This window comes from Sus scrofa, chromosome 1 (assembly GCF_000003025.6).
Source record: "Sus scrofa isolate TJ Tabasco breed Duroc chromosome 1, Sscrofa11.1, whole genome shotgun sequence".
NCBI lineage: Eukaryota > Metazoa > Chordata > Mammalia > Artiodactyla > Suidae > Sus > Sus scrofa.
The window spans coordinates 113,755,732-113,782,329 of NC_010443.5; the positions used below are offsets into that span (position 1 = coordinate 113,755,732).

Sequence of the window (26,598 nt, forward strand, 5' to 3'; positions counted from 1 at the left end):
AAATTGCAGCTGCAGCTGCCAGCCTATGCCAGAGCCACAGCAACACGGGATCCGAGCCTCATTTGCAACCTACACCACAGCCCATGGCAACGCTGGATCCTTAACCCACTGAGCTGGGTCAGGGATCAAACCTGAGTCCTCATGGATGCTAATCAGATTCATTTCCGCTGAGCCAGGGTGGGAACTCCCCACGCTTCCTATTCTTTTGTACCACTTTGCCAGGCAACTACCCAGTACTCTGAAAGAAGAAACCTCTGTTCTCACCTTCTGTAAGGCTTCTCATCATTTGTTTCTGAGCCAGGTCAACACAGCTGCTTTCAGGGTACTTGGTGTGACCCCTTTCTGGGTTGGGGGTCTAGCCCAGGTTGTGATGTCTCCTTCCTACCTGAGAGACCTTTCTGTGTTTCTGGGTCCCCTGTTATTCTCTCTAACCTTCCTTTACCTGCAGATTGCTGTTGGCAATGTGATTTATTTTCCTGCCACAGATGGTAGGGATGTTTAAAACCTATGTCTAATAGTTTTCCATGTAGAATTCCCCTCTTGTCAGTTGCTTTGTCTCTCAGGCTCAGGTTCCATTTTCCTGGGTTATTAATTGTTCTTGTTAGATTCATCCTTTGGCATCTCCAGGGTCTGTTCTGAAAGTCTGTCTTGAGTGCCTGTGTTTGGCTTGTGCCTTGGGTTTCAGTAAAAACTGCTCTTATTCTGCAATCAAGACAAGTCACAAGGGACATAGACAGTCTCCTTAAAACTGGTATTCCACAAAGAGTCACCACCTCTTTGTTCATTTGTTCCTCCCTTCCTTCCTTCATCTTTGCATTGGCTCATCCAGAGCATTCTCAGCATATCAGTCACTGTGGGTGTGTGGGATGCAGCCTCACTGCCCATGCAGTGATCTCTCTACTAGGTCTGCTTCTTATTTGAGGAACAAGTGCCCCGGGTACCAGATGTGGGTCTGAACTGGCATTCTTGAGGCTTTTACACAATTGTGGGGGCTCTCTCTGGATTGTCAGGTTTACTGAATATTTCAGGAGGGATTTTTTTTTTTAATTAAATAAAGGTCTGATCCAGTAGGGGGAAAATTTTTAGGTTAGCATAATTTTAAAGATAAATACAAGATTTCAAAGACATCTTTGGTCTTGTGGGGAGCTTCTTTGACTTCCACACTCCACTTTTCCCCACCACCATTGCACACGTGCACACACACACACACTCACACACACACAAACCAGACTCACACCCTGATGAGCTCCAAGTAGATATTTACATCTCCCCTGACAGGCATAGGGGCCTCTAGGTCCAGGGAGATGAAGGAACCTCTTGCTTCTGCTTCTCTCACTATTCAGTTTGGAAAATCTGCATGCACATTTACAGTCCTATGAACTGGTCTTTTTCATTGGGTCTCTCTGATAAGCAGTCCTATGAACTGATCTTTTTCATTGGGTCTCTCCGATAAGCATCTGGCAGCAATTTTCTACCCAGGGGTCCAGGTTACCCACCGAACCCTCCAAACCTTCACTGAAGGACAGAGAAGTGAGTCCTCTTCAATGGTGTTTAAATGTTTTAAAAGTCATGTCTAACACCAAGTTATCTTTATTCTTCACTCTTCGCCTAATTAGATGACCTTAAATGCCTGCCTACTCTTCATTGAGTGTTTCTAGGCCCCCTTCAGTTTTATCATGTCTAATTTCAGATGGGGATGGGGTCACGTCTCTCGCCATTGCTGGTGGACCAGCATGCCCTCGCTAGCTGTGAAATCCTGGTGTGCTCTCTTAACATTTCTTTGCCATTTCTTCATCTGTAAAAATTTGGACACTGATATTTCATACTTCACAGGATTGTTATGAAATGGGTCAAAATATGGAAGGTATTGAGTGACATACCTGGCACGTTAGGAAGTTTCAGTAAATATTCCTGCAGGTCAGTAAATATGTATCGCATATGTACATGGTTGAAAACTTTTCATCTCCAAGGAGTACCTTTATTGTTTTGTATCCATGTGCTCCTGTTTAGGAATCAGTGTCATAATGCAAGAATAAGTCTATTAGCAGGGATGGAGTGATCTGTTTTAAAAAAATATATATCAATTCTGTTTTAGCCAAGGCCTGAGAATCCTTAGTGATTTCTCCTTCTCCTTTAAGATTTGTAGGGTTCATTTCTATTCCTTTTTTCCTGATATTCTGTTTATTGTCTGCTGCTCAGAATGTGTGTGTATTCGTGTGTGTATGTATTACTTCAAGATATACCACATTTGCTTAATTGTTTTGTACTAGTGAAAGACTTACAGATCATAATACTTAGAAGGACTGACCTCCTGGACCCAGTGTATTTTGCTGGGACACAGTAGCAGGGTTCCATCAAGTCTAATCTTCTTAGTGACACAAGAGCTCTGGAACCTGACATTTTCTTCCCAGCCCTAGGAGGGATATTAAACCAACCATTGACATCTTCCCTGCTAGTAATTGTAAGTACACACCATTATTTCTCTCTTGGTCCTAAGATCCATTTGGCAAGTTCTATGACCAGGCCACCTGAGACAGCTGTTCTCTTGCTCTCTGTACATCTCCTGCTTAACTAGTCCCTGCCTCACCTACACCCCACTCACCTGACCGACCTTCCCTCTTAACCACAGAGCTTAATCAGTAAATACCAATGTACTTGCCCGTGGCACCAGCTAGTGATGCTTTTAATCTTTAGATCAGAACTATCTCCACTGTGATAGTTTAGGAGGGGTGGTGAAGGGCATGTTTCTCTGCTGGTTTCCCTGGTAACTGATGAGCCAACCTGACTTCAATTCTCTCTATAACTGATACCCTCCCTCTCCAGGTGGGTAGTGAAGACCGCTGCCATGGCCTGCCATCCACCATCCACAGTGGGGTGTCACTCTGGACCATTTTGCTTTGGACATGTTAAGACCTCCTATCCATTAAACCATTGATGTCTGTTTCTGACTCCAGGCTCACTCTTTAGTCTTGAGGCTGGGCAAGTTCAGGGAAGCAGAGTAGTTCACACACTTTGGTACTCTGTACCTTGGGAGAAAGAAAAAAAGACCTTTGCCTGTTGCAGGGAAATCTGTCTTTCTCCTAACTAGGGAAATCTGTGCATCTTTGGGCCCTTATTCTTCTCCTTTGTCACTTGGGCCATCTGTCTTCCTCCCTTCCTTCCTTCCTCCCTTCCTCCTTTTTTAAAAAGTTAAAGTATGGTTGATTTACAATGTTGTGCCAATTTCTGCTGTACATGAGCCCATCTTTATTAATAGAAGACTGTCTTTGTTTCCAGTTACCCTCTATCTCTCCTAATAAGTTAGGTGATTAGAACTGAAGTCTCTCAGTTGGGTTAAGAGGTCACCAGAACCACTATTATAATCTGTATTTGAATCTCTCTCTCATAATAGGGTTCATAAAAGAAATTTGATCAAGACTGAGTAGTTCAATGACTTTGGAACCCTCTGCTCTCCACTTAAGCTTTAGACTGACTCCATTTGGATCTTGATTCTTTAGGTTTCAGGCAGGTATAGACTTTTGATTTTTTTTTGAAAGTGCTCAGAACCCAAAATGACTCTTCAGTGAATTATTTTCCTTCATCAAAAAATGATGATGTCATTTTCTTTGTGTGTTTTTTTTTTTTTTTTTTTTTTTTTTTTTTGCGCTGTGCCCATGGCGTGTGAAAGTTCTTGGGCCAGGGATAGAACCTGTGCCACAGCAGTGATCCAAGCCGCTGCAGTGATATCACTGGATCCTTAACATGTTACACCACAAGACAACTTCTCTTCATGATTATATTTATACACTTTTGCCAACTGAGTTTTCTGACAAGGATGCAAATCACAGAACATTTCATATAGAGATATAAAACCATCTAGATTCAGTCTCTCACTGCACAGAAAAGGAACTATGAGAAGTGAAGTTATTTGGTCAAAGTCACAGCAGACTATATTTCCTATAATTATTTGATTAAAGCCATACTTCTGAGCCACTTGTGTTATAAGCTAGGGGAAAGAGGGAGAGGAAGAGAAAGATACTAAAGTCAGTCACAGAAAGTGAGCTGGGGACATTGTGAGGACAGGAGTGTCAGAAGGAACCAGATGTTACCAGATAATCAAAACCAAAGATGGAATGCAACCAGAAGACACAGGTGAGAAGTCAGAGGAGGGAAATCATGAAGCTGATCAAGTGCCAAAGAGCACAATTGTGGGGAAAAAGAAAAAAAAAAAAAAACCTGGGAGATCCATGAGGTTTTATTCTTTTATATATATATATATTTTAGGGCTGCACCCACAGAATACAGAGGTTCCCAGGCTGGGGGTCAAATCAGAACTGCATCTGCCTGCCTACACCATAGCCACAGCAATGCCAGATCCTTAACCCACTGAGCGAGGCTAGGGATTGAACCTGCATCCTCACGGATGCTAGTCAGATTTGTTTCTGCTGAGCCATGACAGGAACTCCATGAGGCTTTACTCTTAATTGCAATTCCTCTCAATATCTTTCCTCTTAAAAATTTTTTAAATTAAGTAATTATACGTAATTAAGAAATCAAATAGTGCTAAAAATGCTTGTAATACAAAAAAGCAGTAACCTATACAACCCTGCACCAGCTGCCAGTCTTTTGCTAAAGGTAATGTCTTTGAAATATTACTTGGTTTTTCTGATACTGACCTTCTTGTGTTTAGATAATATACAAATATTGCAATTTTTTCTTCTATTTTTAGGGCCGCAGGTGCAGCATATAGAATTTCCCAAGCTAGGGGTTGAATCCAAGCTGCAGCTCCTAGCCTATCCCACAGCCACAGCAACAGGGGATCCAAGCCACGTCTGTGACCTATATCATAGCTCCCGGCAACACTGGATCCTCCACCCACTGAGCAGAGCCAGGAATTGAGCCCACATCCTCATGGATACTAGTTAAGATCGTTTCCACTGAGCCACAAAGGGAACTTCTGCAAATGTTGCAATTTTTAAAGGTTTTTTTTTTTTTTCCCCAGTTTTATTGAGAAATAATTGACCTACTTCACAGTATAAGTTTGTGTACAGCATTATGGTTGTATTTACATATGTTGTGATGTAACCACAATAGATTTATTTAACATCCACCATCTCACATAGATACAACAAAAAGAAAAAAATTATAAATGTTATGAGATTAAGGATTTTTTTTGGTTTTTTTTTTTTGTTGTTGTTTTTTGTCTTTTTAGGGCCGCATCCATAACATATGGAGGTTCCTAGGCTAGGGGTCGAATTTGAGCTGTAGCTGCCAGCCTGCACCACAGCCACAGCAACTCGGGATCTGAGCCACATCTGAGACCTACACCACAGCTCACAAAAACACCAGATCCTCAACCCATGATCGAGGTCAGGGGTGGAACCTACTAGTCCTCATAGATACTAGTCGGGTTCATTAACCAGTGAGCCATGACGGGAACTCCCCATGAGATTATGATTTAATACTACCACTTCTTCATCCTCTCCTCCCAACTTTATCATACTTTAAATTTTATCAACAATTTGTGTTTACATTATTATACCAATATAAGTACTATTTGCTATAGAACTTATTAGAATACTGTATTACATGTCCCTGCTTATATAACTCTTTTTCATTCTTTAACAGTTGCATGATTGCATCTTCTTTCCAGTTGCTTCATCCTCTCATCTATCATATCATCCTTCCTATTGGGTCCATTCTTCTCCTGGATGCTCTTTTATGACCCCCCCCTCTTTTCTGCTCTATTGTGGTTGAGTGGCTCTCCTGTTCTGCCACACAGTTATCAACCTGGGAGCTTATCTTGATGGCTTTTTTAGGTTGTATTTGTCTCCAGAATGCGATGTCTTTCTCTTCTGTGGTTTACTACTTTACCTGTCTGATGTACATACTCTAGTCACCTTCTAAGAAAGAAATTCCAGTTTTCTTAGCCTAAACCTTTCTGAAGGTGTCTATTTTCATACTTGAAAATTTGACTGGATGTAAAATTCTAGGTTGAAAGTTTCATTTTCTTTAAAAAATTGAAGTCATTATTCTATTGTTTGCTGCTTTTAGCTGTTAAGAAGGCTAGTAACCATTCTGATTCTCATTTTGTTGTGATTTGTTTCCCTGGAAGCTTTCAGAATCATCTTGTTATTCCTGATGTGCCATCCTTTCACATTTTGGGAGGTCTTTTTCATTTGTTTATTGATCATTCATTCATTGGGCTTTTGATAGATAAGCGAACTGACCATAGGGTCAGATGGCTCAGATTCATAACCTGGCTCCCCCGATTACCAGCTATGGTGCTGGTTAAGGTACTAACCCTTCCTCTGTTGGCATCTTTGTCTGTAAATCACAAGGAACTTCATGATATTGCTATGAGGATTAAAATAAGTAACATAAATGTAGCATTAGAATAGCACCCGGTATGGTATGGCACCTCAGTATGTGCTTTTGCTGTGTTGATAGAGTCATTGTCGGCATTCAGTTCTGTGAACCCAGCATAGAAAATTGTGCCCAATCCAATTACACATCTACCCCAGTTGGTCTGACATTTGTGAATGGCCTTCCAGAAAGATCACCTGGCACTAACCAGCATTCTTCAGGGTCCCGGAGGAGAGTCATCAGTCCTTGTTGAGGTCTGTCTCTGTCATCGCCTGGCTTAGCTGGCCAGGCCCACAGTGGCAGCTGTTCCAATCCTTCCTGTCACTCACAGGCATGATTCAGTGGGACTCTGCCTCATTCTTCATGCCACTTCTCTTTCACTTCCTGCCCTAGGGATTCCTTGTCCCCACTGAGGCAGGAGACTCTGTGGGTCTACCCAGCATCTGCACATGCTTGTTGGCTCCCCATTTGGGACCTGGCTGGCAGACATGCAAGTTCATGGATGTGCCACTGGCCTGTGTGCACATGTCTGGAATCTGCTGTCACAGTGGATTTGGCTTTCTTAGTGGACTCTGGAAGGGCCAGATGAAAAAACCAAGAAGTACAGGAAGGGAGAGTTCAACTCTCTTGGGTATGTTTGACCAGAGGAAGTGGAGCCAGGGAGTTTGTTTGTCAAGAGGCGTGCTGTTTATAAGTTCATGGCCAGCTAAGAGCCTCTTCTCGTATATTTGTTCTCCCCTCTTTCCGGTCTTCCTTCATCTTTCCCTCATTCTTGTTTTATTGGAATTGCACTCCCAAATGAAAGCTTAGTAAGTTAACAGGTGTCTTTGGCTCAGTTTTGAAGGCAATCCAAACTAAGACACTTTGAATTCAAGAGCTTGGGCTCTGGAGCTGGACTTTGGGTTTGAATCTTTGTCTTGGCCTTGATGGCTATAAATTACCTAACTTCTCTGCATCTCAGTTTGCTCATTTGTAAAATGGGGATAATAATAGTGGCTACCTGGGGGGTTTCGAAATTTGAATAAATTGATACTTACAAAACACATAGTAAATACCCAATAAATGCTAGCTAGTATTATTCAGCTCTGTGAATTTTTCATTATCGACTTTCGCTAGTTCCCTTCCCTCTGTTTTCTGAAACATCTATAATGTTACTATTGGTCCTCCTGAATTGATTCCCTTTGTCCATAATAGTTTGTCATGTTTTGCGTATCTTTATTGTTTTGTTCTGTTTTATGAGAGATCCTCTTCTTTATGTTCTAAACCTTCTACTGAGTTCCTATTTTGGTGTTACACTTAAAATTTCCAAGATTATTTTGTTCTCCAGTCATTCCACTTTAATCTGTTTTGTTCTTTTTGGGGAGAAAGAGTAATGTCTTTGCACACTCTTGAACTCTCTCACTGTTTGAGCTCCTCCTCTCTAGGGCAGGACTCTTGCTGGGCCAATGCCCCATTCCTTTGCCTTACTGGCAACTTCTCTCCCCATCTCATAGTCCCTTCCCCCCCACCTCCAGAAGTTAGGTTACCAGATTTAGCAAATAAAAAGATAGGGCATTCAGTTAAATTTGAACTTTAGATAAACAACGGAGAGTACTTTTAGTATAACTGGGCAATTTGGGGGACATAATTATACCAAAATATTTTCATTGTTTATCTGGTATTTAAATGTCACTGGGTATCCTATATTTTATCTGACAGCTCTATCCAAGTGGCTTTTTAGTCTCTGAAAGTCAAGGTAGGCTCAGTCTGTAGTACAAAAGGGTTTTGTCTTCACACCACTTCCTTTCTTAAAGGGACCCCCAGCTATTTACATAACATATGGCAGTCTCACGCCTGTGCGGTTGTAAATTAGATCCTGCTTATTCATTGTCAGGTTAGGAACTCAACCATGTTTCTCAGCTGTCTTCTGTTCTCCAGTCTCAGATTCAATAAATAAATGTGTTGTTCCATTAGTATTTGTTGCCTTTGTTCATTGTCTGTGCCCGCTCAGGGTCCCAGGACAAAATAGCCCTGCCACCCTAGTGTGACATTGCCTCCACCACAGTCAGCCTCTCCGTTCTGTTCTTTGGAGTATTTGAAGGGAATTCTCTTTGTTTTTAAGAACATTATCACATTCTGTTGATTTCCTCATTAGTAGATGCTGGCAGGGGACAGGTGTACAGAGCAGGCTTTGGTAGTGCTGTGTGACTGAGAACACAAACTTGACAAAGAACACTTGTCCTAAAGTAAAGCTAAATTAGGATTGAACCAATTATGTGAGAGGATACAGGAAATGAGTATAATGAATATATACTGCTCAGGAAGGCAATTCACAAAATAACATTTTCATCTAATCCCCGTGGAGTTGTCCTTTTTTAGGTCATTTCCTTAAGGGTATTCTTTTCAAGTTATAAACCTGTCTGTGTTATTTCCCTCCTGATTCACTGGCAAGAACTCTCCCTGCTACATTCCTGAGGAGATCCAAGGGGGTCAGCTATTAACAGAGCTGGACTAAATATATCCCTCCCTGGAGCCTCTGGTCTTTGCTCCAGAGTCAGCATCCTCTCTCAGCCAGGGCTGAGTTGCTTCCTGCTTCCTCTCCACCTGGCAGGGAAGCCTCATCAGAGGCCTCAAGGCTCAGTCAGGATCACAGGTTAACATGAGGAACTGAGCGATTTCTTAAAGGCCCTGTCTGTTTACCTGCAACAGTTGGCCTACCTGCTCTGCATCACTGTTCACCAGTACACCCTTTATACGTCTGCTATTTACCCTTCATCCATGTAAAATATAAAGCACAGGGGGTTCCCATTGTGGCTCAGTGGAAATGAATCTGACTAGCAACCATGATGCGTCTTGATCCCTGGCCTTGCTCAGTGGATTAAGGATCCGGTGTTGCTGTGAGCTGTGGCTGTGGCATAGGCCAGTGGCTGCAGATCCAATTTGACCCCTAGCCTGGGAACTTCCATATGCTGTGGGTGTGGCCATCAAAAGACAGAAAATAAAATATAAAGTACACCCCTGACCTAGCAGCAGACTTAGGCTTAAAGGAGTGTTTCTATACATGGGATGTGTAGGGTTCATCAAATGACAAGGCATTTACCCTTTTTCTTTCCCTAATGAAAAGAAATGAAAGTTTGGAGCAGAGAATTTGAAGTGGTAAGTTTTATGTATGTGTATATATATACACACACACACACATAGAAATACACATAAACTTTTATTATGTATATATTTGCTTTTCTTAAGACTAAGGTGTTTGGACTTTGAGTCCTAAAACTGGGACAATTTGGGGCAAATTAGGACAGTTGCTCACCCTCTATCACCTTCCCTACCACGATCCTTCAGATTCCCTTTGCCACACTTTCTTACTTTGGGAAAGAGGTTGTTGACTGAAAAAAATGCGCAACCTAAGGTTGAAAATTATGTTTTATTTGGCAGACAAATTTGAAGACTTGGGCCAGGGAGGCAGGCTCTGGTAGCTTGGAGAGACTGCTCTGAAAAGGTGAGGGAGGAGCTAGGATAAGAAGGAGTTTTAGCAATAAAGACTAAGTGTTCAGGACTTGAAAAATTACTGCTAATTAGAGAAAACCAGATCTCAAGGAATTCAGTGCTTTTCTTTCTTTCTTTTTTTCTTTTCTTTTTTTTTTTGCACCTACGGCACATGAAAATTCCTGGGCCAGGGATCAAACCCACACCACAGCAGCGACAATGCCAGATCCTTAACTGGTGGAGCCACCAGGGAATGCCTTTAGCACTTTGCAATATATGGAAAGTTGCAAGAGTCTGGGTTGACTGAAATCATTCCTTTGATTTGCACCCCAGCCTTCCAGGGCCAGTATCGTTTCTTTTGTATCCCAAGTCCCCTCTGTGCACCATTGGCGGTGGCTGCAGTGGTTGAGGGCTTGGCATTGGGAAGCTCAATTGTCTCCATCCTGAGTTCCTTCAGGGCTCACCACGGGAGTGGGGGTGGGGCTGTAGTGGCTTGATGGCTGTAGCACCCTTTGTTTACTGATACGGAAGGCAACAGTTTTTATTCACAAGATCATAGCCTAAAAGTGAACTTTGGAAGTTTTTGCAAGACATAATTCAGAGATTTGGGGAGTTTCACATTAAAGCAATATAATGGGGAGCTAACAATGTTTTCTGAAGGTCTTTGTGAGAAAAGGAACCTTACAAGATTGAAGGGAAAGATATAACTATATTTTTTTATTTGTAAAACCTCTCTAACGAGCTACTTTAAAGCTTTGTTCATAGCTTGCTTGCCTTGCTGTTTCAGTAAATGTTTATAATAAATAAGAAATAGAAAATTTTGTGGAGTTCCCATTGTGGCCCAGTGGAAACGAATCCAGCTAGTAACCAAGAGGTTGCAGGTTTGATCCCTGGCCTCACTCAGTGGGTTAAGTATCTGGTGTTGCTATGAGCTGTGGTATAGATCACAGATGTGGCTTGGATCCTGTGTTGCTGTGGTGGTGGCTGGCAGCTGTAGCTCCAATTCGACCCCTAGCTGGGAACTTCCATATGCCACTGGTGCAGACCTAAAAAGAAAAAGAAAAGAAAAGAAAATTTTGTGATTGTAAATCTGTAGAGTTTGAACCCAGAACAGTCTATAATTTTAGCAAATCCTCCACTACCCTTTCAGGCTTCACAACCTATGGCACTCTGCCTCCACCTGGTGGCAGTGTAGGTAAATTCAGTCCATACCAGCCACCATACTCCCCCATCTGTGTGTGCGCCCCCGCGTGCGTGCGTGCGTGCGTGCGTGTGTGTGTGTGTGTGTGTGTGTGTGTGTGTGTGTGTGTGTTGACAGCCTCAATTTTGGGAATTGATTCTTCTTTTTTTTTGGTCTTTTTGCCTTTTCTAGGGCTGTCCCTGCAGCATATGGAGGTTCCCAGGCTAGGGCTCCAATAGGAGCTGTAGCTGCCAGCCTAGGCCAGAGCCACAGCAACTTGGGATCCAAGCCACGTCTGATCTACACCACAGCTCACAGCAACACCGGATCCTTAACCCACTGAGTGAGGCCAGGGATCAAACCCACGACCTTATGGGTTTCTAGTCGGAGTTGTTAACCACTGAGCCATGACAGAAACTCCTGATTTTTTTTTTTTTTTTTTTGTCCTTTTAGGGCCGCACCTGGCAGCATATGGAGGATCCCAGGCTAGGGGTTGAATCCGAGCTACGGCTACCGGCCACAGCCACAACCACAGCTGCAGCTACAAAAATGCAGGATCTGAGCTGTATCTTTGATCTATACCACAGCCCACAGCCATGCTGGATCCTTAACCCACTGAGCAAGGCCAGGGATCGAGCCTGTGTCCTCATGGATGCTAGTCAGATTTGTTTCTGCTGAGCCACGTTGGGAACTCCTAGGAATTGATTCTTAAAAACGAAATTATAAAAACACCAACTCATCTTATATGATCCTGTCATCCTTATTTGGAATGCAGGACAAAATTAGAGGAAAGACTATGTCTTTATATTTGCTTTAGACCTCATTCTGTAAAGTACTGTGAGCCCATGATGCCTTGTGAAATAATTATCTTAATCTCTTTGAAAAATAATAATACTGTAAACACCACGAAGTACATAATTTGTGAAAATATCATAAGCGTCTAGATCTTATTAAAGAATAATAATCAAATGAAACTTGTAAGAGATTTATTAATCAGGTTTGGTTCATCATACTCATTGTCACATTGAGTTCCACTGTTATTACTTCACATTGGAGGATTTATCCAAGATTGCTTTCACAGAGGTAAATCTTTTTTTTTTTTTTTCCTTTTTATTCTTTTTTCCCCCTCTTCTTAATTTGTTAATTCTTCATCATCTGAAGTAATGGCTAAGGTTCATGAACTGTTTTATTAGTAATGTACTCTGTGTGAGTAGAAGACTCAAACCTCACTTGTGTGTTTCTTCTTTAGTCATTTCAGTTTCCCAGGGTCTGTAAAATTGAGACAGTCATTAGGTGTGTCATCATGTTGGTGTGACAGTCAAATACTGCGTGTGTGTGTGTGTTTGTTGTATGTTATTATTTAGATGTTAGTCTCAGGAGTATCATTATCACTTGCAAATTGAAGACAAAAGTTTCCAGATCTTACTGCCTAGCCCCTGACTGCCTTCTGCCCTCTATTTAGATCCCAAGAACGAGTTGCCCTAAAATGTACCCAGGAATTCTAATTCTCTCTACACCTATGATCCTCATCCCTGCCAGGACCTCTCCCAAGCCCCCCTCCTTGTACCCCTGGTTTCTTCCTTCCCCTGCACTGGATGAAAGCTGCCAGGGGAACAGGGCACCAGGCCTAGACTGGGTGTGGGGTCTGTGGGGGTGGGGAAGGCCTTGGTAAGTGTGGCTGGGATCCAGAGCCTGTTTCCTAGGCATGTTGCCACAGAAGGAGCAGGTAGAATTAAGGGGAAAGTGGATGGGGAAAAGGGAGATCCCCCCATTCACCTAGATCCTCTGATACAAGTGAAATAATTCTACCTCCAGGTCCAGCCTTAGGAACAGTCTGAGTCCAGGGTGAGGAAAGTTCCACTTCCCATTATCTTTTTTTTTTTTTTTTTCTTTTTATTGTCAAACCCGTGGCATTTGGAGGTTCCCAGGCTAGGGGTCAAATTGGAGCTACAGCTGCCAGCTTGTACCACAGCCACAGCAACGCAGGATCCGAGCTACTTCTGCGACCTATACCACAGCTCACGCAACACTGAATCCTTAACCCACTGATCGAGGCCAGGGATCGAAACCACAACCTCATGGTTACTAGCCAGGTTCGTTTCCACTGTGCCACAATGGAAACTCCCCCTTCCCATTACCTTTTCCAACCCCCCAATTCTTTCCTCATCAAAAAAAAAAAAAAGAAAGAAAGAAAGAAAAAGGAAAGGGAACATACTCACCTTTATCATCTCTACCATCTTCTTACATGGTCAGTGTTCCTTTAGGAAGAGGCAAAGCCTTTCACGCCACTGAGTGAAAGGTGTGAGAAGAGCTCTGGGAACCCTGAGGGCGTGGGGAGGCATCTTGGAATTGGGGGAAGAGGGGCTGCAACCTGGAGGCATCCCAGAGTGGTGAGGTCTGTGCCTAGTCCCGAGGAAGTAGACTTTAGTCAGGGGAGTATGAAGTGTGAGGAAATACGTCTTTTCAATAAAGGAAAACACTGCCCTGCCATCCAAGCCCCATTGTTTCTCCCCTAGAGCTGCTCAGGGTCTCTTTCCCACTCCTCACCCTAATAGCTCCTCCTTTCACAGAGACGCAGATGTTCAGTCACCTTCTGCAGGGTCATGTGTTCATGAGGCATGCATTTCTGGAAAACCACTTTGATGTCACACCTCATCTTACTGCTAACCCCTAATTTTATTTTTATTGTCATCTTGATTTCTTCTTAAAATGGAGGGAAAAAAAAGTTGTCTCAAATATTTGTTTAGAATGAAGTTGAAGATCCCAGCATTTGGCTGTGTTTTATTTTTTATTTATTTTTTATTATTTAATGAATTTTATTACATTTATAGGTGTACAACAATCATCACAACCAAATTTTATAGCATTTCCATCCCAAACCCCCACTGTACCCCCCAACCCCTCCAACCTATCTCATTTGGAAACTATAAGTTTTTCAGAGTCTGTGAGTCAGTGTCTGTTCTGCAAAGAAGTTCATTGTGTCCTTTTTTTAAGATTCCACGTGTAAGTGATAGCATTTGGTGTTGGTATCTCATTGTCCGACCGACTTCACTTAGCATGATAATTTCTAGGTCCATCCATGTTGCTAAGAATGCTGTTATTTTCCTTTTAAAGGCTGAGTGATATTTCATTGTGTATATATTCCACATCTTCTTTTTCCACTCCTCTGTCAATGGACATTTAGGTTGTTTCCATGTCTTGATTATTGTATATAGTGCTGCAATGAACATTGGAGTACGTGTGTCTTTTTGAGTTGTGGTTTTCTCTGGATAGATGCCCAGGAGTGGGATTGCTGGATCAAATGGTAATTCTATTTTTAGTTTTCTGAGGAATCTCCATACTGCTTTCCACAGTGGTTGCACCAATTTATATTCCCACCAACCCAGTGTAATAGTGTTCATTTTTCTCCATACCCCCTCTAGCACTTATTGTTCGTTAGACTTTTCAATGATGGTCGTTCTGACCTTCTGACCGGTGTAAGGTGATATCTCATAGTGGTTTTGACTTGCATTTCTCTGATAATTAGTGATGTTGAACATCTTTTCATGTGTTTTTTGGCCATCCGTATGTCTTCTTTGGAGAATTGTCTGTTTAGATCTTCTGCCCATTTTTTGATGGGGTTGTTTGTTTTTTTGGTATTAAGTGGTAGGAGGTGTTTATAAATTTTGGAGATCAATCCCTTGTCAGTAGATTCATTTGCAGATATTTTCTCCCAATCTGTGGGTTGTCTTTGTGTTTTGTTTAGTATTTCCTTTGATGTGCAGAAACTTTTAAATCAAAGATGACACAAACAGATGGAAAGACATACATGCTCTTGGATTGGAGAAGTCAATATTATCAAAATGACTATACTACCCAAGGCAATCTACAGATTCAATGCAATCCCTATCAAATTACCAAGGACATTTTTCACAGTACTCAAACAAAATATATTAAAGTTTGTTTGGAAGCACAAAAGACCCAGAATAGCCCAAAGATATCCTGAAAAAGAAAAATGGAGCTGGAGGAATCAGGCTCCCTGACTTCAGAATATACTACAAAGCTACAGTCATCAAAACTATATGGTACTGACACAAAGACAGATATATAGACCAGTGGAACAGTATAGAAAGCCCAGAATTAAACCCATGCACCTACAGTCAACTAATCTGTGACAAAGGAGGCAAGAATATACAATGGAGAAAAGACAGCCTGTTCAATAAGTTGTGCTGGGAAAACTGGACAGCCACATGTAAAAGAATGAAACTAGAACACTCCCTAACACCATACACAAAAATAAACTCAAAATGGATTAAAGACTTAGATATAAGACCAGATACTATAAAACTCATAGAGGAAAACATAGGCCAAACACTCTCCAGCATAAATGACAGCAACATTTTCTCAGATCCGCCTCTTAGAATAATGACAAAAACAAAAATAAACAAATGGGACTTAATTAAATTTAAAAGTTTCTGTATAGCATTGGCTGTGTTTTATAACCAGTCAGATTCACTGCTGTTTTCAGGTTCTAATGGCCTCCCTCAACTCTCTCTGCATAACCTAATGAATTAGGATTTACCTCTTGGCTTCTAATGTCATTCCCACCCTTGATGATGCAGTTTCTGCTGAGCATCCACATTGCTGGAAGGCTGCCTTTCAGGTCATGGAGGCTCTATTGCTGTACCAGAATTGGGGCAGCTGCTGAGCTTTTACCAGAAAAAGAAAAGGAAGCAGCATTTCCATCTCAGATGCTCTTCCTGCTCCCGAGGCCCATGTTGCTGTCTGGGCAAGAGTACACGTCTTGTTTAAATCTTTCAGAACAAGATGCCAGTCTGCCCCTTCCTTTCAGGAATCTCAAGCCTAAACCCATGGAGGACGTGCATTGCTGCAGGTACATGTTTAGAGCTTGGTTCATCCATATATGGGGGCACAGCCTGTGCCAAAATCTCACTTGAACATTTACATCTGGACTGGAGAGGGGCAGCCTGTTGGAGGCAGTCACAAGAGTGGACATCCAGACTCTTTAGGCTGCATCTGGGGTGGACTACAACGGAGGAGCCAAAGCACTTGGGGTCCATCTCCAATGTGGCTGGCAGAACATTTCTGAGATACAGTTTGCCTTCAGAAAGTATTTCAAATGGTCTTTATTCATTTTAAAGGCCTTTCTGTGCTTGTGAAAGTGTAGCTGGTGATATTGTCTACACCTTCCATATAAAACAAAAATGAAAATCTTTGCATGAGATTATTGCCAGAAAACATTTTGTCTCTATAGATAAAATTCTGGTGTTAGAAGGAAAACTAAAATTACCAAATCCATCACTTTTTCCTCCAAATCTTGGGTGCCAGGTAGCTTACAGATAATTTCATTGTCAAAATGTCTTCATCTACTAAAAGCAGGTGCCTGAGATATTTCTTTCAGGTTTGTTTTTTTTTTTTTTTTTTCCTGTACTGAATTATCTGTCTTCCTGTGCATCTGTCTGCCCATCTACATTTTTTATTTTTATTTTTTTTGTCATTTTTAAAATACTGAGTTTTAATCTGTTTAAAAAAAAAAAAAAAAAAAAAAAAAAGCCCAAGCCTTGGGCAGAAGCAGGTATTCCAGTATAGACTAAACTTAAAATGAATTCCTCAGGTTGTGGAAGAAATGGCCATTTCAAAATTGTGGTAATTTCTTCACATAGTTATATTCACACACTTTTGAAACATTGGATGGTGAAGCTAAGAGACCCAGAAATGCAGAATTTTATTGCAGAAATAGAATGTAATCTCTTTTTTTTTAATAGAAGTGTTGCATTAACAAACTGGGTGGCACAGTGTTGAGGGCCTGGGGGCTGTGGGAGTGTCTGGAGGGTGAGGTACCCACCCTGCATCTTAAGGGACTATTTCTGTGGCAAGACCTTGGCTGTCTTCCTGCTGCCTGGGTTCCAGCTCACGTTCCTGGTCTGGCTCTTCTATTTCTGGCCAATTCTCTGAGCTCCTTGGTATCTTGCCTAGATTCCCTTTCTGAGTTAGTTAATCATATTGAGTTTCTATTGCTTGCAACTAAGAACAATGACTCATCTCTTCAGCAATTTAGTTAGTTCAATGATTCATTACTCAATCAGCATTCCCCGAGCAAAACATTGGTGTGAGGTGATACTCTATATCTTCATTTTATGGATGCAGAAATTGAAACTCATGGAATTTAAGTTTTGAAAATTAATGTTATAATTTAGTGTTTGTTGTTTAAAGTGGTGTTTCCATGGGGTCAACCCTGTAGGATTTTTAGGTCTTCTCACTGGGAAAATGCCCCTGCTTGAGACCCCAGCTGTGACCTACCGCACTGAAGTTAATTTAAGCCCCTTGTCCAGGAAGAACTGGGTATTGTTGACTAAAAAAGTACAACCTGAAAGTTGAGAGTCAAGTTTTATTTGGGGTGAAATTAGGACCTAAGCCCAGGAGACAGCATCTGGGGTAGCCTCAAGAAACTGCTCAGAGCAAGTGAGGTGGGGGTGCCAGGGTATGTGTTTCGCAACAAAGGGAAGGCAGTAGGAACAAAAGCTTTACAGATAACCAGATTTACAGAAAACCAGTCTCTATCGGAAGATGTAAATGTCTGTGCTTACTGGAGTCACTCCCGTTGATACGCGCCTTAACTTTGGGCCAGTCTTCTTTGTTTCTTCCCTGAGTTCCCTCAGGGCTCACTAGCCCACCCTTGGGAGTGGTTGTTGTCACAGATGACCGTGACATCTTTTGCCCACTAACTATGGCCCAGGAGGCAGTATTTGCCACTGAAATACTGCCCCAAGGAGGACAGGGGGAATATCCAGATACAAGTCATAAAGGTGAAGGGGGAGGTGCATGTAGCCATGCACACATTTTGCAGACGTTTGCTGCTGGTCTCGTGAAGGCTGCTACTAGTCATAGACATCAGTCATCATTGAAGGATTTTAGTGTGTTTCTAGATATGGGGAGATGCAAGAACTGGGCTCATAAAATCTTCTCCTAAAAATATCTTAACTATCGGAAGGCTCGGTCTTCCAGTTTTCCCGGAGCACAGAGTGCCTCACTCCTGGTCTCCACCCTGAGCTCCACTCAGGGGGTGCTACAGGTTGGTAGCTGCAGTGGTTCATGTTTTAGTCCATGTAGAGGCTGATGGCAAGTGCCAAACTTCAGTTCACAGTATTATGGCCAAAAGACCTTTCATGTGAAAGACTCATAGGTCCCACAGTGAGGGGGCATTTGGTGACACTTTTTGAATAGCACCACTATGATCCTAAATGGTGGAGAGTGAGGGGTTGAAGTTAGAAAGTTGCTCTCATAAACCATTTATTGTATCCACCACTTCAGCAAGTTATTCTACCTAGAATCTAAAAAGAAGAATGATTTTGCAAATTAATTCCACTGAAACAAAGTTCCTGTTCCTCTGGAATTTAAGACTAGGCTAAAGCTTTCTTTCTTTTCTAGAAAAAGAAAGAGTAGTATCAAAAGTTTGTAAAAGATGAACCATCCACCTCCTAAAGCCCTGAGGCCAGTGATTCCAGGTGTGATTGTTTGATGAAACTGATTATGCAGACAACCAATTTAAAGCCATTTTGCTAACTGAAAGGTCACTCTTCTATAGGGCAAAGATAAAAGAAACTCTCCTAGTTCTCTGAAGCCTTCTTGATAAGTATTTAGTAAAAGAAATAGGGGTGGGAGGTTAGATAGGAGAAACCAGTAAATTCCCTTCTGGAGGAGACCTTAGCCTTTTGGGAATCACATGTGATTGGTGAAGGAGGGACACAGGTCTGATGGGAAGGAGGAAGTGTTCTCTGGCTATAGGCTGCATTTTTAACAGCCCTCAAATGAATTGCAGGGCATGGTAGAAATTCTTAATCTGATACTTCCTCTTTGCCTATTGTGCAGTTTTCAACTTGTCATGTGCTATTTTCTAATTCTGCATTCCTTTTGCAGTGCAATTACTGAAACATCATCTCCATCTTTTGGGGAGGTAAGTTAGCTTGTTCCATTGACAATTATGTCATTTTTTCAGTTCACACTGTGGAAAAGTGAAGATAAGAATTGGCCTCAGGAGTTCCCATTGTGGCTCAGCAGTAACAAATCTGACTAGTATCCATGAGGATTTGGGTTTGATCCCCGGCCTCACTCAATAGGTTAAGGATCCAGCATTGCCGTGAGCTGTCGTGTAGGTCACAGATGCAGCTTGGATCCAGCGTTGGTGTGGTGTGGTCCGGCAGTTGTAGCTCTGATTCAACCCCTAGCCTGGGAACTTCTGTATGCTGCACGTAAAAAAAAGAAAAATAAAAGAACTGGCCTCAGAGACTCTGATACACAGGGACTCAAACACCAACAGATCTCCCTCTTGGTTGTTGTGAGTTGACTTTATTTCTTCCTAGTACAGATAAACTTTATCCATTCAACAGGGGATGTAGCTAACAGCAGCTTCCAGGCTTTTATCCTCATAGATTTACTACCAGAGAGGAAAAGACTTTTCTGCCTTAATTCTAATTTTTTAGGACCCCCTAGAAAGGACATTAAACAGCTTGGATCAGGTCATATTTTCATCCCTGGGCCAAACTTTGCAGCTAAAATAGCCACGTATAAGAAGACAGCCACTCTGATTTGAATCACATGCTATAATATGAAAAGAAATGGGAGAAAAGTTGTTTCTACAAAAGAAGGGGACATTATTCCCAGAAGAAGAGAGAGATGCTTGGCTAACAAACAGTACATCTTTGAGAACCTGCTATGAGCCAGACAGCACTTTTAGAAACAGGAGCCAGTTTAACGGTATAAATTCTTAGAGAATTCCAAGAAATCTTGAGGAAAGCTTTGGATTTCCACAGAACGTGAAATGGGGCTTCAAGCCAATGAGCGGTTGAGATATCTTAGCTAATATCTGGGTTACAATGTGGGTTTTGTTTTTTGGGTTTTTTTGTTTTGTTTTGTTTTGTTTTTGTTTTTGTTTTTTTATGGTACATGGAAGTTCCTAGGCCAGAGATTGAATCTGAACTGCAGCTGTGGCAATGCCAGGTTCTTTAATCTGCTATGCAGGCCCCGGGGATTGAACCCGCGCCTCTGCCGTGACCCAAGATGGGGCAATCAGATGCTTAACCCTCTGTGCCACAACAGGAACTCCCTGTTGTGTTTTATATAAAGCAATAGTAAAATATTCTCTTTGATGGCAAGTACTCTAAAGAGAGATGCTCTTTCGCCCTAGAAATTTTAACTAGTGGCATCAGTGTTTTTAATAGTTAAGTAAATTGATAAAGAACTGAAAGGTGATATAGTGTAGTACAATGTAGTAGATTTGTTGTTAGGATATTTGGTGTCCATTTTTGATTCTACTCATAACTGGATGACTTTGGGTGTCTCAAGTTGTGTTCCCTAAGAGGTGGACCCTGAGATAGAGCTCTATGTGTAGGAGGTTTATTTTACTAGGGAATACCCTTGGGATCAAACCCTGGAGAGGGAGGAAGCAGGTCTGGGCAGAGGAGAATCTCGGCTGGGACATAGTCACAAGAGTTCAGCCTACCCATGGGAGATCTGGAGCTGAAATGGCCCTTCAGACTTGTCCTGGGTCGGGATGAGGAGTCAGGACTTTATACCCCCAATGTCATCCAATGTTTTTGGATGCATGCTTATCTTGGAGAGGAGTAGGATCTTTGTTGAGGCAGCTCTTTCTGGAGCAGGGCAATTCCAATAGGAAGTGCCAACAGCAGGCTCTCAGCTGGTGGCATTCCTGGCAGCCAGGATTCTTTCTTTAGTCCTGAAGGGGAATCTGGGCAGTGCAGCCCAGCATCCACTTCATGGGGTATTTCACCCTCTGAGCCTCAGTTTCTACTATTGTAAAGCGGAAGAATTGGTTCACTTGATCTCCACATCTATTCCCAACTTTAAAATCACCTATTAGAGTGTCAGGTGCTTATTGGTTCTTGTTTGCTGAAGTCTCATTTTGTAAATATGCCTTTGAAGATACCTGGTGACACATGAAAAAGAGTGAGGAGGATCTTTATGAATGGATTTGGAGTAACTTTTAGGATATATTGTTAAGTGAAAGAAGTCAAGTACAAAATATGTGTAGTGGGGATATCCTTTGCCTAGAAAGAAGGAAAAGTGCATTTGTGTGTTTGGGGGAAAAAAAGCACACCCAGGAAGAATAAATCAGAAAGTAATAAAATTTATAAGGAGAAGGAGTAGGACTGGGGTGGAGGGAATGAAAATGGAAGAATATGAGTATCTTAAATGTCTGAAAAATTAAAAGGATAGAAAGAAGCAAACTCTAATTTGGAATACAACTTAAAAAAATGGATCTAACTACGTATCATATTGATAAAATAATCACACAGAGAAACAACTTGATTCAAGTAAAATGTGGCTGGAGTTCACATTGTGGCTTAGCACGTTATGATCCCCACTAGCATCCATGAGGATGCGGGTTCGATCCCTGATCTTGCTCAGTGGGTTAAGGATCTGGCATTGCTGTGAGCACTGATATAGGTCGACGATGCAGCTTGGATGCTATGGCTGTGGTGTAGGCTAGCAGCTGCAGCTCTGATTCAACCCCTAGCCTGGGAACTTCTATATGCCACAGATGCGGCCCTAAAAGCAAAATAATAATAATAATAATAATAATAATAATAATAATAATAATAAGTTTGTATTAGAAGTCTGACTGACCATGCCCAAGTGGGATCTATTCTAAGAACAAAAAGAATTCAGGACTTTAAGGACTTTTCTTGTGGCAGAACAGCTTAAGGATCTGGCTTTGTCACTCTAGCAGCTTGAGTTGCTGCTGTGGTATGGGTTTGAACCCTGGCCTGGAAACTTCCATATGCTGCAGGTGCAGCCTCCCCCCAAAAAAAGAATTCAGTGGCAACTAAAGCTTAATTGTGTTTATTCATTATTAGTAATGTTAGTATTATAATTTTGAAGCTGTATGAAAATATTGTTGGAAAAAGCACACAAGTAGACATAGTAATAGTATTAGGAATCAAGACTTAAGAGAAAAGAAATTTGAATATATGAGTTCTTGAGTATGTATGTATTTATCTCCTAGTTTTGCCCACTTGAAAAGACAAGTAATGGCACTTACACTTGAGCACACTTACTGCCCAGATCTTGATGAGAATAGCATTATCCATTAAAAAGAAACAGGACTTCTTGAAAAATGGCTGAATCTATATCTGGGGAAGGTTAATATGAAGTGAGTCAGAAATATTTTACATTGCTAGACACAAAGAAAACCTAAAAACTAATGTGTTCTTGTAAAAAAGATATAGGATCCATCTTAAAGGTGCTCCCTCTAGCCAAATTTGGGACCATTTTGACATCAAAAAGAATAAAGAACATAACTTATTATAATACATTAAATATATATTGAATTCATGAGACCAGAGTAATATGAAGAGAAGAGCTGGGAGAGATACAGAGGGAAAGAGAGGGAGAGAGAAGATGGGGGGAGAGAAGAAGAGACAGAGAGAAGAAAGAAAATAAAAGGAAAATCTATTTTTACAGAGGAATGCTAGCTATTAAATAAAGCAGTAAGGATAAACCAGGCAGTCCCTGAAAGCCTAACATAATGATGGATTCAGATAAGAATCTTTGATGTTTTAGTTGGGTGATTGGTTTATTCTTAAGGCAGCAAAGATTCACCCCACAGATTACTAATGACAAAGGAGGAGAAAATATACCTTTACTCTATAGCAGTCTGGCCATCACTACCTTAATTAAGTGACCAAACTTAACCTCATGATACGGGACAGCCTGATATTATGTGGCTCCTGGTATGATGCAACATGAAGAACACAAAATTGCCTAAGAAGCATCTTGCCAAAGATATCTAACCAGAATCTGATCAAGTTGCCAGACCTAACTTGCAGTGTACAGGAAATGTAGGAATAGAGGAAGATGTTAAACTACACCACAGTCTGCCTTATCCAGAATGTGTGAAATATTTTACAAAATAACTGGACTACTCACGAGTCAATATAAACAAATGTAAACAAAAGAAAAAGAGAAAGAACTGAACTCTTTTCACTATTTTGAAATGCTAAAGTTTGAAAGGCTAAAAACGTAGCAATAGAGACTTTGATGTAGTTGTAGAAAAATGAGTAGGAACTGGAGATTAGATTGCATGGAATTGTTATTCTCTTAGATATATGACTGTGCTATTGTGGTTGTGTAGAAAATCCTTATTCCTAGGAGGTGCCTGGAAAAGTATTTAGTGATGAAATGTCATAAACGTCTGCAAATTAATTTAGATCATTTAACAATGGCTAATAACAATATATACTTTTTTCCTCCTATATTTCCCATACAGATAGATAGATGATTGGTAGGCAGATGGATGGATAGATAGATAGATAGATAGCAACAGAGACAGAACGATAAGGCAAATTCAGCAAAATGTTGGACAGTTGGTGAATCTAGGTGAGGAGTATATTGGTTCAATTCTTTTATATTTTCTATAGACTTGAAATTTTTCAAAGTAAAACCTTGGAGACATTTGCCTGGCAATACAGTATCAGACCTGAAAGAGTCCTTGGACTTTTATCTTCAGACTTCAAAGAGATTGCCCAAGACCTCAGAGTTAGCAAGCAAGAGAGCTGGGTTTCTGGTGTTATTTTCACTATTCTTTGCTGTGTCTTATGAACCTTATTTTTTGGGCTTGTAAAATCCTTTTTAATCTCTTACATGTCACTGGTTTTTCTGTACGAAAATGACTGAGAGAGGTCACGGCACACACAAGCCCTTGACATTGTTCCCCTGTCCCTCTGCTCATTAGACCCAAGTGAATGGTCTCATGCTTTCAACAACCCTCTCACTTAGTCCCATCACAGCTACCAGGGCCTCACTGTCCCCTTGTTCATTAACATGGTGCCACTCTCACTGGCCTAGCTATGACACGTTTATTTTATTCTTTGCTTGACTCTGAAATATCTTCTTTGCTTTACTGAAACAAATCATAACATAACCAAGCCAACCTAATCATGCCTTGGCCATGTTGATTGGAAATCACAGTTTTAAACAAAAGGTTAAACACAGGGCACTATGTGCCCACAATCTCCAAAGGGTAGTCTGAAATACACCAACCTTTCAATAAAACCACCAGGCGAGTTTGCCCAAGCACATTTCATAAAATAGTGAACCAATAAAAAATAACATGTTTCCCAATCAGCCCTTCTTCACAAAAGGAAGGGAGACAGTGGTGGAGATGCTCTGTGAAAAAAAGCAAAAAACACAGGGTTTAAGCCCATCAAGTTAGAGAAATGAAAACAACTTCAGGATCTTTAAGTGATTTGGTTTGAACTATTTTCCTACTTTGAATTCCTCCCCCCACCTTTTCATTTTCCTTTAACATTGCATTTTCTCTTTCCTAGTCTGATGTGCCTCCAGTTTATTTTTCTTTGTTGGCTGGTGCAAAATGATTTTTATTTTTAATGTGTACTATAAGTTTGATATAAAAAATTCCAGACACTCAACCCCTTTCCCCCACCCGATTGCTGTTTACAATAAACCTTTTTCCAATGAATATCTAATGAAGGTAGCTGTTAAATAAAAATGAATGTTATATATAAAATTGTGAAATGTTATTTTCTACCTTGAAAAAATATGTCAGTGTGGAATGTATAATTTATAGTCAACCTGGAAGACTGGAGCAACTTAAATGGCATCAGGCTCAGAGTGGCCAGAAAAACTAAAGTCATCAAGGAAAGTTGGAGGACATACTAAAGATTGAAAGATAACCACCAGGAGTTCATTGTGTTTGCTGAGTAAGATCTTTTGAAAAACAACCCTGCGGGTTTATAGTATTGGCACATTCCCTCCAAATGAGAGGCATTTTTTCTTCTCCTGAATTTGTTGGACTGCATTTCTCAGCTCTAATATGGTGTGTGTCTGCATATGGAGCTCTAAAATTAGCTTTAAAAGCAGGCATAACAAGCCACTGGCCTGGAGTTTATTTGGTATGTACAATATTTTTAAAAATCAGAAATTTGCACATAAAAAACCCAGATTTCCAATTTCTCTTAACATACTGGAAGACCTGGCCACACTGGACTTGAATTTCCTCCTGGTAAAGGTTGATTGTCTCCCGTAGCCGTTAATTCAATGGTTTTCCAGAATCCCTAGAAGTCTGCTGTGTATCCAGACAGCTTTGTTTAAAGGGCTGCCTCCTAGAAGCATCTGAGTGAGGCCTACATTATCCAATTTTAATTCATTTAGATAAAATTACTTTTTTTTTTTTTTACCAAAAATAAAATAGGTATTTACATCTATGAAGGCACCTTGTGCTTTCAGGATGTAAAATGCCACAAGGCATTTTGTACTGCATTATTATAAGCATAATAATCCTAAACTATGATTCTGAATATTGGAGAGGTTGTGTAACTTGCCCATGGTCACAAGGGTGGTAAGGAGCAGAACCAGGATACAGACTCAAAGCCTGCTTTGTCAGATATCTGAGGCTACAGAGAATGTTAAGCTTGCAATTATTTATAGCTAAGTCCTTGAAGAGTAAGAAAACAACATGAAAGCATAAAAAGGACAACAGGTGAAAGACCCAAAAATTAGGACTAAGAACACAGGCTTGTTTTTCTGAGGACCTAAGCACTTATTAGTTGGTAATCTTCAGAAATCTTCTTCTCTCTCGGCCTGAGTTTTACAATCCAAAATGAGGATGTGGCAGGGTGAAAGAGGCGACCTCTAAAAGTCCATTACCTTCTGTCTTCCGCTGTGTTTGGCACCTAATCTCAGAATGGATTTGTTCCTTTTCTTTGGCTCCCTCTGCTGGACATGGAGTAGGAGAACACATTTGCAGCCAGAGTCACTTCAGATTTAATTCAATTATTGACGGAGGACTTGACCTGGTATTCATGTCCGTGGTGAACTCCTGGTTACCTGGTCGTGGGACTTAGAGTAGAACTGATTCTGAGTTGGTTTCCGGTCACCATTAAGCAGAGCAAACTCAAGTTTCTATTGTATATATGGAAATCACAGAATCAGAAACCATGGTAATAATGATATTCATGGGAAATAATGAGAGCTAACAATAGACTAGGTGCTTCTAAATTACTTGCCTACTTCTTTAATCTCCATTTCATTCTTAAGGAACCCTGTCAAAGATTCTATTTATTATCCTTACTTTGTGCTGGGAAGGAAGTTAGAATTCAGTCCTCTCCTTTTCCAGATGAAGAAATTGAGGCCCAGGAACATTAAGTGACCTGCCCAAAGTCACACAGAAAATTGCTGTGGGCAGAGATAAGACTAGAAGCCATTCCAGAAATATTATTATTATTATTATTATTATTTTGGTTGCAGTGTACAGTGGCTTGATGTGAGATCTCAGTTCCCAGAGCAGCCAGGGATTAAACTCGAGCCACGGTGGTGAAAGCACCAAATCCTAACCACTAGATCACCAGGTAGCACCCCAGAAATCTTTTTATTCCTTCTTTCAGCTTCTCCAATTTATTTAATTAATTAATTTTGCTTTTTAGGGCCCCACTCACGCACATGAATGTTCCCAAGCTAGGGGTCAAATTGGAGCCAAAGCTGCCAGCCTATGCCACAGCCACAGCAATACGGGATCCGAGCTGCATCCAGGACCTACACCACAGCTGACAGCAACACCAGATCCCCAC

General features: G+C 41.1%; 1 long non-coding RNA gene across 3 annotated transcripts in view; it reads left to right on the forward strand.

Annotated features, from left to right (window-relative positions):
- Positions 1 to 26,598, forward strand: part of LOC102158936 — a 358,073-nt gene that overhangs the window by 330,060 nt on the left and 1,415 nt on the right. For all 3 annotated transcript variants that reach the window (XR_002344700.1, XR_002344696.1, XR_002344701.1), the window contains one exon: positions 18,911 to 18,947. This is a non-coding gene — a long non-coding RNA (uncharacterized LOC102158936). The remainder of the gene's footprint in view (positions 1 to 18,910; positions 18,948 to 26,598) is intronic.